General features: G+C 45.2%; 1 protein-coding gene and 1 pseudogene across 1 annotated transcript in view; one reads left to right on the top strand and one right to left on the bottom strand.

The window, feature by feature from the left end:
* Nucleotides 1–3,794: 3,794 nt before the first annotated feature.
* Heyl-ps1 (hes-related family bHLH transcription factor with YRPW motif-like, pseudogene 1) lies at nt 3,795–5,753 on the bottom strand (annotated as a pseudogene).
* Nucleotides 5,754–14,587: 8,834 nt separating this feature from the next.
* The window catches only part of LOC120102440 (uncharacterized), a 190,629-nt gene continuing 188,613 nt past the window's right edge, over nt 14,588–16,603 (top strand). Inside the window, exon 1 of the mRNA XM_087659838.1 lies at nt 14,588–14,678. The gene's annotated coding sequence lies outside the window, so the exon portion shown is untranslated. The remainder of the gene's footprint in view (nt 14,679–16,603) is intronic.

Below are 16,603 nucleotides of genomic sequence, written 5' to 3'. Positions count from 1 at the left end.
AGCCTGGTGTGATTCTGATAGGTCTGCCTTTATATGTTACTTGACCTTTTTCCCTTACTGCTTTTAATATTCTTTCTTTATTTTGTGCGTTTGGTGTTTTGACAATTATGTGACGGGAGGTGTTTCTTTTCTGGTCCAATCTATTTGGAGTTCTGTAGGCTTCTTGTATGCCTATGGGTATCTCTTTTTTTAGGTTAGGGAAGTTTTCTTCTATGATTTTGTTGAAGATATTTACTGGTCCTTTGAGCTGGGAGTCTTCACTCTCTTCTATACCTATTATCCTTAGGTTTGATCTTCTCATTGAATCCTGGATTTCCTGTATGTTTTGGACCAGTAGCTTTTTCCGCTTTACATTATCTTTGACAGTTGAGTCAATGATTTCTATGGAATCTTCTGCTCCTGAGATTCTCTCTTCCATCTCTTGTATTCTGTTGGTGAAGCTTGTATCTACAGCTCCTTGTCTCTTCTTTTGGTTTTCTATATCCAGGGTTGTTTCCATGTGTTCTTTCTTGATTGCTTCTATTTCCATTTTTAATTCCTTCAACTGTTTGATTGTGTTTTCCTGGAATTCTTTCACGGATTTTCGCGATTCCTCTCTGTAGGCTTCTACTTGTTTATTAATGTTTTCCTGTGTTTCTCTAAGGGAGTTCTTCACGTCTTTCTTGAAGTCCTCCAGCATCATGATCAAATATGATTTTGAAACTAGATCTTGCTTTACTGGTGTGTTTGGATATTCCATGTTTGTTTTGGTGGGAGAATTGGGCTCCGATGGTGCCATGTAGTCTTGGTTTCTGTTGCTTGGGTTCCTGCGCTTTCCTCTTGCCATCAGATTATCTCTAGTGTTACTTTGTTCTGCTATTTCTGACAGTGGCTAGACTGTCCTATAAGCCTGTGTGTCAGGAGTGCTGTAGACCTGTTTTCCTCTTTTCTTTCAGCCAGTTATGGGGACAGAGTGTTCTGTTTTCGGGCGTGCAGTTTTTCCTCTCAACAGGTCTTCAGCTGTTCCTGTGGGTCTGTGTCTTGAGTTCACCAGGCAGGTCACTTGCAGCAGAAAAGTTGGTCTTATCTGTGGTCCCGAGGCTCACGTTTGCTCGTGGGGTGTTGCTTATGAGCTCTCCGTGGTGGCAGCAACCAGGAAGATCTGTGCCGCCCTTTCTGGGAGCTTCCGTGCACCAGGGTTCCAGATGGCGTTTGGTGTTTTCCTCTGGTGTCCGAGATGTGTGTGCAGAGTGCAGTCTCTTCTGGTTTCCCAGGCGTGTCTGCCTCTTTGAAGGTTTAGCTCTCCCTCCCACGGGATTTGGGTGCAGAGAACTGTTTATCCGGTCTGTTTCCTTCAGGTTCCGGCAGTGTCTCAGGCGCAGGGGTCCTGCCGCTCCTGGGCCCTCCCCCACGGGAACCCAGAGGCCTTAACAGTTTTCTCTTGGGCCAGGGATGTGGGCAGGGGTGGGCAGTGTTGGTGGTCTCTTCCACTCTGCAGCCTCAGGAGTGCCCACCTGACCAGGCGGTGAGGACTCTCTCCCACGGGGTCTGGGAGCAGAGAGCTGCTGCGGGCCGGGATCCGCGGGTGTGGGACTCCTGGTAAACACAGGACGTGCCCGGTCCTAGAGGAATTCTGCCTCTGTGTATCCCAAGTTCACCAGGCAGGTCTCTTGCAGCAGAAAAGTTGGTCTTACCTGTGGTCCCGAGGCTAAAGTTTGCTCGCGGGATGCTGCCCATGAGCTCTCCGCGGTGGCAGCCTAAATATTTTAATAAAAAATTCCACCTATTCACTGTGTATGTCTCTGTGTGACTGTGGAGGTCAGAGGACGACTTGCTGGGGTCAGTTCTTTCCTTCCATCGTGTGGGTCCCAGGGATTGAACTCAGGTTGTCAGGCTTCGTAGGAAACATCCTCATGGAGCCACTGATCTTTGATTAAACTTAAAAAAAAATCTATTTGTCTTTCCAATATGTAAAAAACAAATAAAACTAACAAACCCAAGACTACTTCTCATAACACTCAGAAGAAACCTTCACTGGCCTGTATGGCTGACACCTGACTCCCTCTCCCTGCCCTGAACTGCTCACTGCCCTCAGACCTGGAACCCTTTGGCAGAGCCCTGCAGGACTGGCTGCCCATGGGGGCAGTGATTGGCTCAGCCTTTATCTGATGAAGGAGGCTGCCCTCACCAGCTCAGCTTGACCATCCTTTCTGTCACCTCCAATTTCACGTTCTATCACTGTCTTGCTCAACTGGAAAGAAAATCACATCTTGTCTCAATGGTTCACCATGATATTCTTGGTCCTAGAACAGTGCTGGGAAAATTGGACATTCGACATCTATTTGCTGAGGAGGAATGGGTGAATGGATGGATAGGCAGGCAGAGAACGACTGTGAGCGAGACCCAGAAGAGAGAGCGTTTGCTGGGACTGAGCTGAGGATGAGAATTGAAGTGGCCACGATACGAACATTTTCTGTGGCTATTGGGATACTAAATTTCCCATAACTGTACACTCGATTTCCAAGGTGCTGCTGAATTCAGGAATCAAACAAAGAAAGCAAAAATATTACAAAGGCTTTGAAAAAAATCCTGTGCCTTAAAATCATTTTCTTCCTCTTCTGTCCTCTGGGCTCCCTCTCATATTTGTGCCATAATAAATTCATACCAAACACAAAGAACAGGGAGGGAGTAGGTCTCTTTCCTCCCCACAAAGCTAAGCACCTGTGCTATGCCCAGCTGAGGCTCTTCCTCTGGGAAGCAGGAGCACATTTGCTGTGTTACTGAAGCTTCTCAGAGCATACATTGAGCATACATTTCGCAGAGCACCCTACAGCTAGATGAGAGCGTCCAGCAGTACTTCTTGATTCTAGATTTCTTTTTCTTTTAAATCTGATTTTAGATAATGCAAAAATGAAGTGACAGGAGAAACAATGAGGAAAAAACATCTGTCCTGACTTGGGGCTTCACCTTTCCAGGCATGGAGAGCTTTGCCAGGTGGCACAGGATACACACACACACACACACACACACACACACACACACACTCACTCATATGTGCACACACATGTCCACACACACAAACACACACATACATGCACACACGTATGCACACATGAGCACGTGCACATGCATGTGCTCATGCACTCATGTGCACGCATGTGCACACACACACACATCACAAACTATTTATACCAGCACCTCATTAGGGCATATGGAGTATGAGAACATGAGGAAATTAGGACCATGGTTCCTATGGAAAAGGGAAGGGTTCTCCTGACTTTCCTTCTCTCTAGTGGAGGTGCATGTGATTACATGCATGTTTGCGTGTGTGTGGACACGAGTGTGGCAAGTGCACATGTAGGCCTGAGGTTGACTTTAGGAATCTTCCTGGATCACATTCCACCTTATTCTTAGAGGCAGGGTTGGTCAATCAAACTCAGAGCTTAGAGGCAGGGTTGGTCAATCAAACTCAGAGCTCACTTATGTGACTAGTTTTGCTAGCCAGCTTGCTCTGGGACTCCTGGGGTATAATCTATTTTTATTGTACAATTTATTCATTTTTACTTATTTGGGGACATTGTAATTGAAGTGGCTTGAATGAGAATAGCCTCTTACTTAGACTCATATATTTGAATACGTGGTTCCTAGATGGTAGGATTGTTTGGAAAGGCTTAGAGGGTGTGGCCTTGTTGGAAGAAGTGTGTCACTGGGAAAGGCCTTTTATTATTTATTTATTTATTTATTTATTTATTTACTTTAGGGAGAGAAAATAAGGAACATTTCTCATTCCTAGGGGATGGTTGTGGGGAGTCAGCTCAGAAAGCCCCAATTTCAGTGACTTCCAAGACCCAGGAGTGGTAGAACACTGCTCCCACAGGCCTTCCAGTCGGTCCAGAAGGAGATGGACTAGAGAGGGACACACTGTCATCAGATTTCCCAGTCCAGGGGCTGTTGGGGAGCAACATGGCAGGATGGGTACTATGCTCCTGGCAGCCCTGACACCAAGGGTTGTAGGTGGAGGGGCAGCTGGGTTCTCAGGAAGATGAGCTCTCTGGGTGGAAGTCACCCCTCGGCTGGGCAACAAATTCCGTGGGGCTGCGGGCATGGAAGCAGCCGCTCTGTTCACTGGTGTGGACCGCATGGCTGAGATAGGGTAAGGCGGAGAAGAGACACTGGAGAGGACTGGGCCAGGCACTGACTGCTCAGGGAAGGTAAGCCTGAACAGCTACGGAGGAAGAACCAGGGCCCCATGGGAAAGGCCAGGGTACCAGTGGTTGTGGGTGAGGGCTCCATCTGTGCTGCATAGCTGTTGAGGTGGGAGAGGAGGCAAATCCGGACAGGGTCTGCATGGCTGCTGGGTCCTTCCAGGACCCCCAGATATTTTATGATCTTAGTGAGGCATTCCCAAAAACCAATGCTCTGGAAGTCAACAGCCAGGGCTCGGGCACCAAAGAACCTTGTGCCACCAGAGGCATGGAGCATCTTCAAGTGATCTGCAAAACCGCAGCTTTCTCCAGCTTAGATGAGCCCTGTTTCTCAAAAGCACTGGGGATCAATCGTCGCAATTCAGAAAGGCTGCTGTTGATGCGGTCTTAATCTCTTTCTATGATCCCTCTGCGTCTCTTCCGGGCTTGCATCTGCGAAGGGCTGCAGCGGCTTGGACATCTGGCTGCAGGAGAAGAGAAACGCTAGTTTCTCAGAGCTGAGGGATCATCTCCCTGACCTAGGCTGACCTGGGAGGCCAAGCTGGCAGCAGGCGGGGAGGGAGTGGGGGAATGAGGTGCTTAAGGGCTGGGCTTCCAGGTGGCCACAGTCTCCTATGCCAGGAAGGGACACAGAGCATGTATGAGAGAAGTCTCCTGCTCTTCCTTTCTATCCCGAGACCCATTCCTTCAGGGCCAAGACCTCCAGGCTCTCCCGTCTTCCTGCCTGTTAGCCTCTGGTGGCTGCAGGTGGCTCGCTTAGTCCCTGCCCGAGGGTAGGAAGCCCTGGTGGATGGGCTTTAATGTTTCAAAAGACTGTTATTTCAGTGTGCTACTTGCCTCCTCCTTATGGAGATCTGAGCTTAGGCTGTTTCTGCTGCCATTATGGACTCTAACCCACTGGAATCAGTAAATGTAATTAAACATTTGTCTTATAAGTTGCTTTGGTCATAGTAGCTTTTTTTCCCTTAGGGTGTCACCGTGTAGCCCTGGCTAGCCTGGAATTTGCTATGTAGACCAGGCTGGCACTGAACTCACTAAGATCTGCCTGCTTCTGCCTCCCAAGTGCTGGAATTAAGACGGGAGTCACGGCATCCAGCAAGTCATACATTTATCACAGCAATAGAAAAATAACTAATAGAATGATTGCATTGATTCCAAGTTTGAAAATAAATCAAATTGATGCTTTTATTTGTTCCTTTATGTACATAGGCCAGGAATGGTTAAGAACAAATTCAGAATAATGACTTCTAGGAAAGGAGCTGGAAGAGGCAGTGAGAAAAGAGATTCCAAATATATGTAACTTTTAAATAAGGTTAAGGTGTCAAGATTCGATAAATTCAGAACTGGTGGCACATACATAACCTTGGCACTTGGGAAGCTGAGGCAGAAGGGCCTGTAGTTTTGGGCCAGCTTGGGCTACACATAAGACACATAAGAAAAAATTTGATGACTGTGGTAGGAACAGTGAAAATGGACACCATCGTTTCTTTATTCTGCTATGCTCTATCAAAGTTATGTTTTCAAAAGTAAAAGAAAAGAGGAGAGTTGAATAAAAAAGACTCACACCATTCTCGCAGCCTGAGTTTAATCTAGGAATGAGATGCTCCTCCCTTGTGGAAGGGCATTCGTCATTGGCTGTACTTTGCTATAGCCTGAATTATACAGCTAAAGATGTTTGAAATGTTCCAGGGTTCAGATTTGCTGTAAATAGATGAGTTCAGGGGAAATGGTGTGTGTATGTGTGCATGTACATGTGTGTGCATGTGTGTGTGTGTGTGTGTGTGTGAGCGCGCGCGCGCACGTGTTCAAGTATGAGGAATGTGTACTTTACTTCCACCACATGGCCAGAAGATCTTCCGTGTAAGATGTTGCCCCATACCCTGTCAGAATAAACTGCCAAGCATTTCAGTGAGAATGCCAGCAGGGCACATGGCATAGTTGTGTCTGCTCCGTGCTGATAGGACCTCAACTGGGACTCATTGATGCTCATATTTGGGGACTGATTTTGGGGACTGACTTACATTTCTAACTTTCCTGAGTTGGTATGGCTGAATAGCCAAGGGGATTTTCCTGTCATCTCTGAAGCCTGGGTTGTGGTGGCTGCAACAGCTAAGACAGACTGGGTATCTCTCCTTATTAGCCCAGCTTCTTTGACTGACTGGCTCGAGCTTCCTTCAACTGTGGCTATCTCAGGATCATTGGGTTTCTCACCTGGCATTCATCCCCCCTCAGAGAAAGTGTTCCAGGAGCCAGAATAGAAGCTGCTGGTCCTTTCAGATTTGAGTTTGGACCTAATAGTGCAACTTTGATCGTGTTCTGTTGATCAGATCTGACAGAGGGGCAGCCCAGATCACTATGGGGAGCACAGAGCTCATCGCCTGTGAGGGAGTCTCTATGGGCTTGTAGCCACCTTGCGTTTTCAAGGACATGTGACTCCTCCAGCACCAAGATCCTTTGGTGTAGCACAAACATTTCATGGCAGATAAGTAGCCCAGCCTTTTCAGTCTCTGATCATGTCTTACATGGGAAACAGGGATGCTTATAGATTAATGATGTCAGTGTGAGGGTCACGTAGAATCAGGTCCAGATTCTGACCCCATTCCTCATTACAGGTGCCACTTTAGGTTGGCCTTTCCTTTTTGTTAATTAAAAAAATTATTTGAGATTTTATACATATTTACAGGGCTATTTTGATCACATTTACCCTTTACTATCTCTCTATTCTCCCAACTCCCCTTCACACTCCCTTCTCTATTTCATGTCCCTTCCTTCCTTCTTCCTTTTCTTCCTTCCTTCCTCCCTCCCTCCCTCCCTCCCTCCCTCCCTCCCTCCCTTCCTCCCTTCCTCCCTTCCTTCCTTCCTTCCTTCCTTCCTTCCTTCCTTTCCTTTCCTTCTTCCTTCCTTTCCTTTCCTTCTTCCTTTCTCTTTATGTAGTGGTTTGTATATGCTCAGCCCAGGGAATAGCACTGTTAGAAGGTGTGGCCTTGTTGCAGTGGGTGTGGCCTTGCTGGAGTGGGTGTGGCCTTGCTGGATTAGGTGTGTCATTGTGGGCCTGGGCTATAAGACTCTCATCCTAGCTGCCTGGAAGCCAGTATTCTGCTAGCAGCCTTCAGATGAAGGTGTAGAACTCTCAGCTCCTCCTGCACCTTGCTTCCCTGGATGCTGCCATGCTCCTGCCTTGATTATAATTGGCTGAACCTTTGAACCTATAAGGCAGCCCCAATTAAATACTGTCCTTATAAGAGTTGCCTTGGTCATGGTAAAACTCTAAGACTCCTCTCTCTCTCTCTCTCTCTCTCTCTCTCTCTCTCTCTCTCTCTCTCTCTCTCTCTCCTCTCTCTCCTCTCTCTCTCTGACTCACCAAATCCACATACGTGCACAAATGTAGGGCCATTCACTGGAGCATGGGCAATCTACCAGTGACTGTATGCCTGAAGAAGATGGACTTTTGTCTCTCAGCAGCCATCAGCTGCTAAATCTCCTCAGATAGGGTGGAGAACCCCTGCTCCATCCATGTTGGTGTGCTAAAGGCGAACATAGCTATTGTTGGTTCATGGATTGGTTATTTTTTAAAAAAAGATTTAAAAAATATTTTAAAAATTTTCTTTCTTTTATTAATCATTCTATTTGTTTACATCTCAAATGATATCACCCTTCCTGATTACCCCTCTACAATCCCCCATCTCACATCCACCCTCCCCTCCTTCCCCTTTGCCTCTATGAAGGAGCTCCTCCTCCCACCACCCACCCACGTCTGCCTCACTGCTCCAACATCCCCCTACTCTGGGGCATCAAAACTCCATAGGACCAAGGGCCTCCCCTCCATTGATATCGACAAAGCCATCTTGTGCTATGTATGAATCTGGACCCATGGAACCCTCCCTGCACACTCCTTGGTTGGTGGTCTAGTTCCTGGGAGCACTGGGTGGTCCAGCTAGTTGATGTTCTTCCTATGGGGTTGCAATCCTCCTCAGCTCCCCAACTGAGATCCCTGAGTGCAGTCTGATAGTTGGCTCCAAGCATCCATATCCGCATTGGTCAGTTGCTGGCAGAATCTCCCAAGGAGCATCCACACCAGGTTCCTGTCAGCAAGCTCCTCTTGGCAACAGCAGTAGTGTTGGGGTTTGCTGTCTGCAGACTCGATGGATCCTCAGGTGGGGCAGTCCCTGGATGGCCCCTCTTTTAATCTCTGCTCCACGTTTGGTCCCTGTCTTTCCTTTGGACAAGAACATTTCTGGGTTAAAAACTTTGAGATGGGTTGGTGGCCCTATCCTTGGACTGGGGGCCATGCCTATCTACTGGAGGAGGTCTCTACAGGTTCTATCTCCCCCTTTGCTGCACATTTTGGCTAAAGTCATCCTTGTTGGGTCCTGGGAGTCTCTCCCTTCCCCAGCATCTGGGATCCTCCAGTGACTACCCACAGTCCCTCATCCCCCACTGCTACATATATTTATTTGATTTCCTGACTCTCTGAACCTCTCTTCTGTCCCCCCAATACATGATCCCCCCCATTTCTTCCCCTTCCTTTCTCCCTCCCAGACCCCCTCCCTCCTCCTCCTCCTGTGATCATCCTCTTTCCCCCTCAACGCAGGACTGAAACATCCACACCCTGGTCTTCCACATCCTTAGTGGTCAGGGAAACACAAATCAAAACAACCCTGAGATTCTACCTTACACCAATCAGAATGGCTAAGATCAAAAAAGCAGGTGACAGCAGATGCTGGTGAGGATGTGGAGAAAGAGGAGCACTCCTCCATGTTGGTGGGACTGAAAGCTGGTAAAACCATTTTGGAAATCAATCTGGCGAACCACTGAGAAATTTGGAAATTGGAAATAGTTCTAGCTGAAGACCCAACTATACCACTACTGGGCATATACCCAAAAGATGCTCCAACATAGAACAAGAACACATGCTCCACTATGTTTATAGCAGCTTTATTTGTAATAGCCAGAAGCTGGAAACAACCCAGATGTCTACCAACAGGAGTTGGATGCAGAAAATGTGGTATATTTACACAGTGGAGTACCACTCAGCTATTAAAAACAATAACTTCATGAAATTTGAAGGCAAATGGATGGAACTAGAAAATATTATCCTGAATGAGCTAACCAAATCACAAAAACAAAACAAACCAAAAAAACCAAAAAAAACCCCCAAAAAACCACACATGGTATGCACTCACTGAGAAGTGGATATTAGCCCAAAAACTCAGAATGCCTATAATACAACCCATAGACCATAGGGAGCTTAGGAGGAAGGAAGACCAGGGTGTGGATGCTTTAAAAATATTTTAAATGGTAAGTGTGTGTGTGTGTGTGTGTGTGTGTGTGTGTGTGTGTGTGTGTGCGCGCGCACTTGTATGTGCTGATGTGCCCATGGCATAAGCTCAGGTGCCCTTAGAAGCCAGTAGTTTCCTGGGCTGTTTATTCTTGATGCCTCAGTTTCCTCTTTTGTGAGATGGAAATAGATGCAGCCCCATTGGATTGATATGTCATAAGCTTTGGTCAGCACTCAGGAATCATGGTCTGTCAGTCTCCTTGTCATCTATGTCCGACATTATATAACACTATGTGTGAACACTTCCATTAGCAGTGTCATGGGTGTAATCAGTTACATTTTTACTTCTGGGGTATGTCCACCTCCTCCATTGGACTAAGAGGTCTCTAAAGGCAGGTGTACCCTGTTTTTGGATTTGTCCCTAATGTCTTGCAGAATATACACCAAGAGGAAATAAATGAATTAACAAACGGATGAATGAATACCTCCCTTATGTGAAGTTGTAGGGTATAAGAGCACAGAGGTTAGTCCTGGGGAATTATGGGTTTTCTCAGCTACAGGACAGCAGTGTTGTTCCCCTATAGAACCTCTGCTAGCTTATTAGGAAGGTCAGGGAAGGGATATTCAGAGAACAAAGAAGCCAATTATCATCTTTGAGAAAAAGCATGGCTCAGCAGAGACAGGATGAAAAGGAGAGAGTGAAGCAGAAGTGTCTGCTGCAGGAGTCTTAAGACAAAAGTGAGATGAGAAGAGCTCTGGCAGCACCATGTGTAGGACACACCTGCAGTCAGCTGTCAGGCTCTTTGGCCATCAGTGAGGCAAAGCAGGAGGGTGTGGTGGGGCAGGAACAAAGGGGCACGAGCTAGAAGCAAGAGGGAGTTACAGGCTGTTCTCCGAAGTGAGGCAGGCTATGTGGTTACTCACATGGGTCAAGAGAAAGGGGCTTCCTGTCAGAACTTTGGCTCCCCCAGCTTTCAGGGCACCAACCTGGCCTTTGCAGTAACACTCCCACTTTGGCATGAATGCTGTGGGAGTGCCAAGGGATCCTTGCACTGAATCATAGGGATCTCTCAGAGCCCCAGGCTATGAAGAATGTACCAGGATCACCTACCAGACAGGAAGACGATCAGAACATCTTCAGTTGTCCCAGACTGTTGTCCCTCCACAGTACACCTCTCATCTTCATATCAAGAACCACAAAGACACAGAACATTAAAAAATAACTCTCAGATTTTTTTAAAGGTTAAAAAAATTTTTTTCTGTCAAGGCAGAGAGTACATTCGTCACAGAAAGAATGAGTTTTTAAAATAGACAGGAGCTTATAATTGCTGCCATTAAGAACCTCAGTCTGCTTGTCAAGTAGCTGGTATTTAAGAGTTTAATAGAGGGAGGAAACTCAATGTGTGTTTAAACTCCTAACACATCTCCGTTACTTTTCAGGAAGCACCTACAGGCATATGTAGCATATGCAGAGGATTGTTTTTTCATGAAAATGGGTTGTGAAAATAAAACTGTTCTTTTGTTTGAAGACCACAAGTGACTAAAAGGTGTGGTTTGTAAAAACAATATTCCAATGGACCTTATCATTAATTTTTAGGAGAGAGCAAAGGTTGAAGAGGCAAAGCACAGTAGGTTCCCTTCTGAGGGGGATCAGCTGAGGCAGTGAGGAAAACATGCTTGGTGCAGAGAAAGCATACATCCTCTCATCATTAAACAACTTATCAGTATGAGTATGATAAACACAAGTATAACTTACTACCGTGATTCCCACAAAGTACATCATTTTCCTTTCCAGATGAGAAACCTGAACTGAGGTCTGACCGATTGGCCGATCTTTATTTACATTTCAAATGTTATATCCTTTCCCAGTTCCCCTCCAGAAACCCCCTATCATACCCCTCCCCCTGCTTCCATGAGGGTGCTCCCCGACCCATCCACTCCTTCCCTCCCACTTCCCGCCTTAGCATTCTCCTACACTGGAGCATGAAACCTTCACAAGACCAAGGGCCTCTCCTCCCATTGATGCCGGACAAGGCCATCCTCTGCTACATATGCAGATGGAACCATGGGTCTCTCCATGTGTCCATACCGCATGCTCCAGGCTAACTCATATGAGTGCTGGAATTACAGATGCATGCCAGAACATACAGGTTTTTTATGTGAATTCTGGCCATGAGACTTGTACAACTTTAGTCTGATGAACCATCTTGATGGCCACTAGGCCAAATTTTTAAAATAAGTGTGTGTCTTTCAACTTATCTTTTCTTCCTTTGTGCATACAGTATTTGGATAGAGCCAGAGGCCTCTCACCCTTTCATTTCAAAATGTAGTCAGTGTTACCTTGATTCTTTTCTACCCTTCCCGGCTTTGTATGGCTACAAATGACTTCTCTCACATCTTGCCTAAGAAAGCATTTAATGGTAGAATCCTTTGCTACTGTTATTTTGTTGCCTTGAGTTTCTATTAACCAACAGCAGTGCCTAATGGGAAGTTTTCTGGCCATGTTACAAATGAACCTTTTTTTTTTTTCCTGGTAGGATCCAACCTGAACCTTGTCATCTGTGATCACTCTGCCCCAGGCTGCCTGTGGCTCCCATGTTCCCTCTCAGGGTACTAAGGTAAGAAATCTATTGGTGTCCGTGTGTGTGTGTGTGTGTGTGTGTGTGTGTGTGTGTGTGTAATAATTGTTTCCAAGCTGCTGTGAGCATGACTTTCCACCTGGAGTAAAAAAAGAAAACATCATTTGTCAGGGTTTAATACTGACTTTAAAGTAGAAATGGGTTGTGCTGTAAAATCTGAGTGTTCTGTAGAAGCATTACACTGTTTTTCTAAAAGAATTTATTCAATGTATGTGTCCTCTTTGTCTTTTAGATCAGCACTTAAATTTGCAACATAATTTTAAATTGAAATGTTTTTACTTCACAATATATACTGATATCTTAAAGTAAAATTTCACTATCTCTGTTTTAAATGTACCCAGTGGAATCTAAATCCACCAAGATACGAAACTCCACTGTCTTCAACCTCTTCATCCCCATTTATATAGACATAAAGAAGCTTACATGTTCTTCTGAAAGATTATTTCATTCCATGTATGTATGTAGGTCTGTGCATGTGACTGCAATTGTCCAAGGAGGCCAGAAGAAGGCATTGGATCTTTTAGAGCTGTAGTGACCGGCTGTTGTAAGACACATGATGTAGGTCCTGGTAACCAAATTAAAGTCCCCTGCAAGAATAGGTAAGTGTTCTTAACTATTCAGTCATATCTTCAGGCCTCTCTCTTTAAAAAAAAAGTGTGCCTGTGTATGCATGTGTTTGCCTGTGTGTGTTGCCATGCATGAGTGCATGTGTGTATGGATGTGTGCATGTGCATATATGTGCTTATGTGTATACATGTGTTTGCCTGTCTGTGTTCCCATGCATACGTGTATGAGTATGTGCATGTGTATGCATGTGTGCATTTGTGTGTAGGTGTGTGCATGAGTGTATACATGCATGTGCAGGTGTGTGCATGTGTACATGTGTGTGCAAGTGTGCATGTATGTATACATGCATGCAGGTGAGGAGGCTACAGGAACACAGTGTATATTCTCTATTTTTGTCTTATTTTTTGAGACATGAAATGAGCTTGTAGGTTTTTTTCCCCTAGAAAGCCCCAGAGATCTTCCTGTTTTTATCCCTCAAACCCCAGTGCAGGCGTGACAGGCACATATAGTCCAGGCTTTTATGTGGGTGCTGGGGAATCTGAACTCAGGCCTCTTGCTTGCACTGGTTGAACTATCTCCCCAGCTAATGAGCCATCTTGCTAGCCCCAGAAGCTATTTTTTTCAATACCTAGGATATTTTACATTCTTTCTTTTTTCCTGAAACAAGTATTTCTGTTCAGTTTCCCTCACAGCATTTTAGCTCACTGTGAATAGCACTTAAAAACTCTCTTATTAATGTCTGTTTCCCAACATCATAAATATGTATATAAATTTGAGAATTCTAATTTCTCATAGCTGTAAGGCTTTAAATGTCAGAAAATTTAATTAAGATTATCACTTCCTGTACTATTAGCAAAGAGTTCATCAAACCACTCATACACATACATGCACACACACTAAGCAGAGCTGATAATTAGATATTAAATGCAGACATGCACCTTGGAGGTTGCTGCTAATGTCTGGGTAGCTATTACCTGTTGCAGGTGGCATTATGTTTCTTCTTCATAGATTTTCACACTCAAAAGGGAAGAATTATGACATAGAAAAGACTCCTTTTGGTATGCCAGAACCCACAGCGATTTATCATCAGAAATTATTTTCAGTGTCATATCCCTGACCACTCAATTACTTGTTGAAAGCTAACAGCTGGAACTCACCTGACACACAATGATTTATCTCCCTGAGTTATGGATTGGGTTCTTTCTTTCTTTCTTTCTTTCTTTCTTTCTTTCTTTCTTTCTTTCTTTCTTCCTTCCTTCCTTCCTTTCTTCCTTCCTTCTTCCTTCCTTCCTTCCTTCTTTCCTTCTTCCTTGCTTCCTTCTTTTTTAAAAAAGATTTATATTTGTGTGTGTGTGTGTGCACATGTGTGTGTGTGCACATGTGTGTGTGTGCACATGTGTGTGTGCACATGTGTGCGTGTGTGTGTGCATATGTGTGTGTGTGCACATGTGTGTGTGCACATGTGTGTGTGCGCACATGTGTGCGTGTGTGTGTGCACATGTGTGCGTGTGTGTGCACATGTGTGTGTGTGCACATGTGTGTGTGTGTGCGCACGTGTGTGCGTGTGTGCGCACGTGTGTGTCTGTGTCTGAGGGAAGAGGCTAGAAGAGAGCATCAGACCCATTGGGTCTGGAATTACAGGCAGGAGCCAGCCGACACAGTGCTGGCACGGAATGCTCATTCTTTCGGAGGGCACCCTTAAATGCTAAGCCATCTCTCTAGCCCACAGATTTTATCTTAGATGACCCCAGATGTGCTGAGGTTTGGTCTCCAGGGGGGTGGTGCTAGGAGGTGGTAGAGCCTTTAAGTGATGGGACCCCGTGGAAGGGTATGCCATTGGGGCGTCCCTTGGAGGGGCGGTTGGACTCTAGAACCCGCCTTCTCTTTCTCGTTAGGGAGGTAGCTTTGCCCCCCCCCCCACTTGTTCTGTGATGTTCTTTCTAACCACATGCAACCCTCCATCAGTGAAGCCAGCTGACGTGGCTGATACCTCTGAAACTGGGAGCCAAAGTAAGTCTTTCCTCCTTTTGTTGCTTTTCCTGGATCGTCCATCATCATGACAGAAAATAATATGTTGTCCCAGTGTTATCTCCTTTCCAAGATTTCAGAAAACGTATCGACAGGCTTTCCTTCATTTAAGGAGTTCTTGCAGCAGCCGTTATTCCCTTAAAGGTTGCTTGCCCGAGGCAAGAAGTAGACTCAGTTACTAATGGGAGTACCATAGTTTATTTGTGAACAGTACTTTAAGGTACATAAAATACGTTAAAATAGGGCTGGAGAGGTAGCTCAGTGGTTAAGAGCTCCAACTGCTCTTCCTGAGGTCCTGAGTTCAAATCCCAGTAACCACATGGTGGCTCACAACCATCTGTAATGGGATCTGATGCCCTCTTCTGGTGTGTCTGAAGACAGCCCGTAAATATTTTATTTATTTATTGCCTGTTCTTTGAGACTTGTTTTCTTATAGCCCAGACTTGTCTCAAACTTGCTCTGTTATTGAGGATAGCCTTGAAATCCTGATCTTCCTGCCTCAACCTCCCAAGTACTGGGATTACAGAGATCACACCATCCACTGTTAAAAAAACATCCTTGGATGTTGTGCTTTCCCTGTTGGAAAACGAGATCGGGGCAAAGACAGGGTGTTTCCTTGAATGTTGCTGTCTTCACAGTGTACTACTCATATACATAAAAAATTAAAATTAAAAAATACCTTAAAATAAAATGGTTATGCTATATATTTGCCTATAATGTGAATATTTGTTTTAAGTATTTTTATTAAGAAGTGCAGGTTTGCTGCTAGCATTGACCTCTGTATTGGACATGCCCTGGATGTGTCTCTCAGGAGAGATCTATATCTGGTCCCTTTTAGCATGCACTTTTTAGCTTCATCAATCTTATCTAGTTTTGGTGGTATATATATATGCTACATGTGAGACCACTGAACTGAGAAAAGGACACCCTTGGGGGGAATTAGAGGAAATATTGAAAGAGCTGAAGGAGTTTGCAACCCCATAAGAACAACAATGCCAACCAACCAGAGCTTCCAGAGACTAAACCACTACTGAAAGACTGTACATGGACTGACCCTGGGCTCCAACTGCATAAGTAGCAGAGAATAGCCATGTTGGAGCACCAGTGGAAGGGGAAGCCCTTGGTCCTGCCAAGGCTGGACCCCCAGTGCAGGGGAATATGGAGGGGCAGTAAGGGGGATGGATGGGGGAATTCTCGTATGGGGGAGGGGGAGGGGATGGGGGGGTCTTATGGACAGGAAACTGGGAAAGGGAATAACATTTAAAATGTAAGTAAAGAAATATATCTAATAAAAAAATAAAGAAGTGCAGGTTTACCTTATTCATTTTATGAATGGTGTCTACTCTTTGACTTATTTGACCCAAATCAATTTTTATAACAAATTAGACTTACTTGATGTGATTTCATGTTTTTAATTCAAATGAGGCGATGAAATATGTTCTGAGAACTCATTCCTGGATTCAGGGCAATCAGAACCCAGACAAAATTCCAGATGCCCTATTTCCTTTTCCGTGTGTGTGTGTGTGTGTGTGTGTGTGTGTGTGTGTGTGTGTGTGTGTGTGTGTGTGTAGGTGCACGAGCATGCATGCCCACGTGAGGCAGTTTCTCCTGTGTGCCTGTGCATCAAGACTGATGGTGAGAATCATCTTTGGTGGCTTTCCATGTTATTCACTGAGACAGGGTCTCTCAATCAAACCCAGAGCTCATCCATATGGCTAACCTTTCTAGGCAGCTTGCTGCTCTAGGAATTATGTCTCTGCCTTCTGGAACTGGGATTTCAGATAGATCACTATGCATTTATGTGGGTTCTAGGAATCCTCACATTTGTGGGGTAAACACTTTAACCACTGAACCATCTTCCCAGCCCGTAAATATTTTATTTATTTATTGCCTGTTCTTTGAGACTT

The sequence above is a fragment of the Rattus norvegicus genome, chromosome 4 (genome assembly GCF_021556685.1).
Source record: "Rattus norvegicus strain SHRSP/BbbUtx chromosome 4, alternate assembly SHRSP_T2T, whole genome shotgun sequence".
Taxonomy (NCBI): domain Eukaryota; kingdom Metazoa; phylum Chordata; class Mammalia; order Rodentia; family Muridae; genus Rattus; species Rattus norvegicus.
The sequence above is the reverse complement of the archived record's forward strand: the minus strand, read 5'-3'. Positions and strand labels throughout refer to the sequence as shown.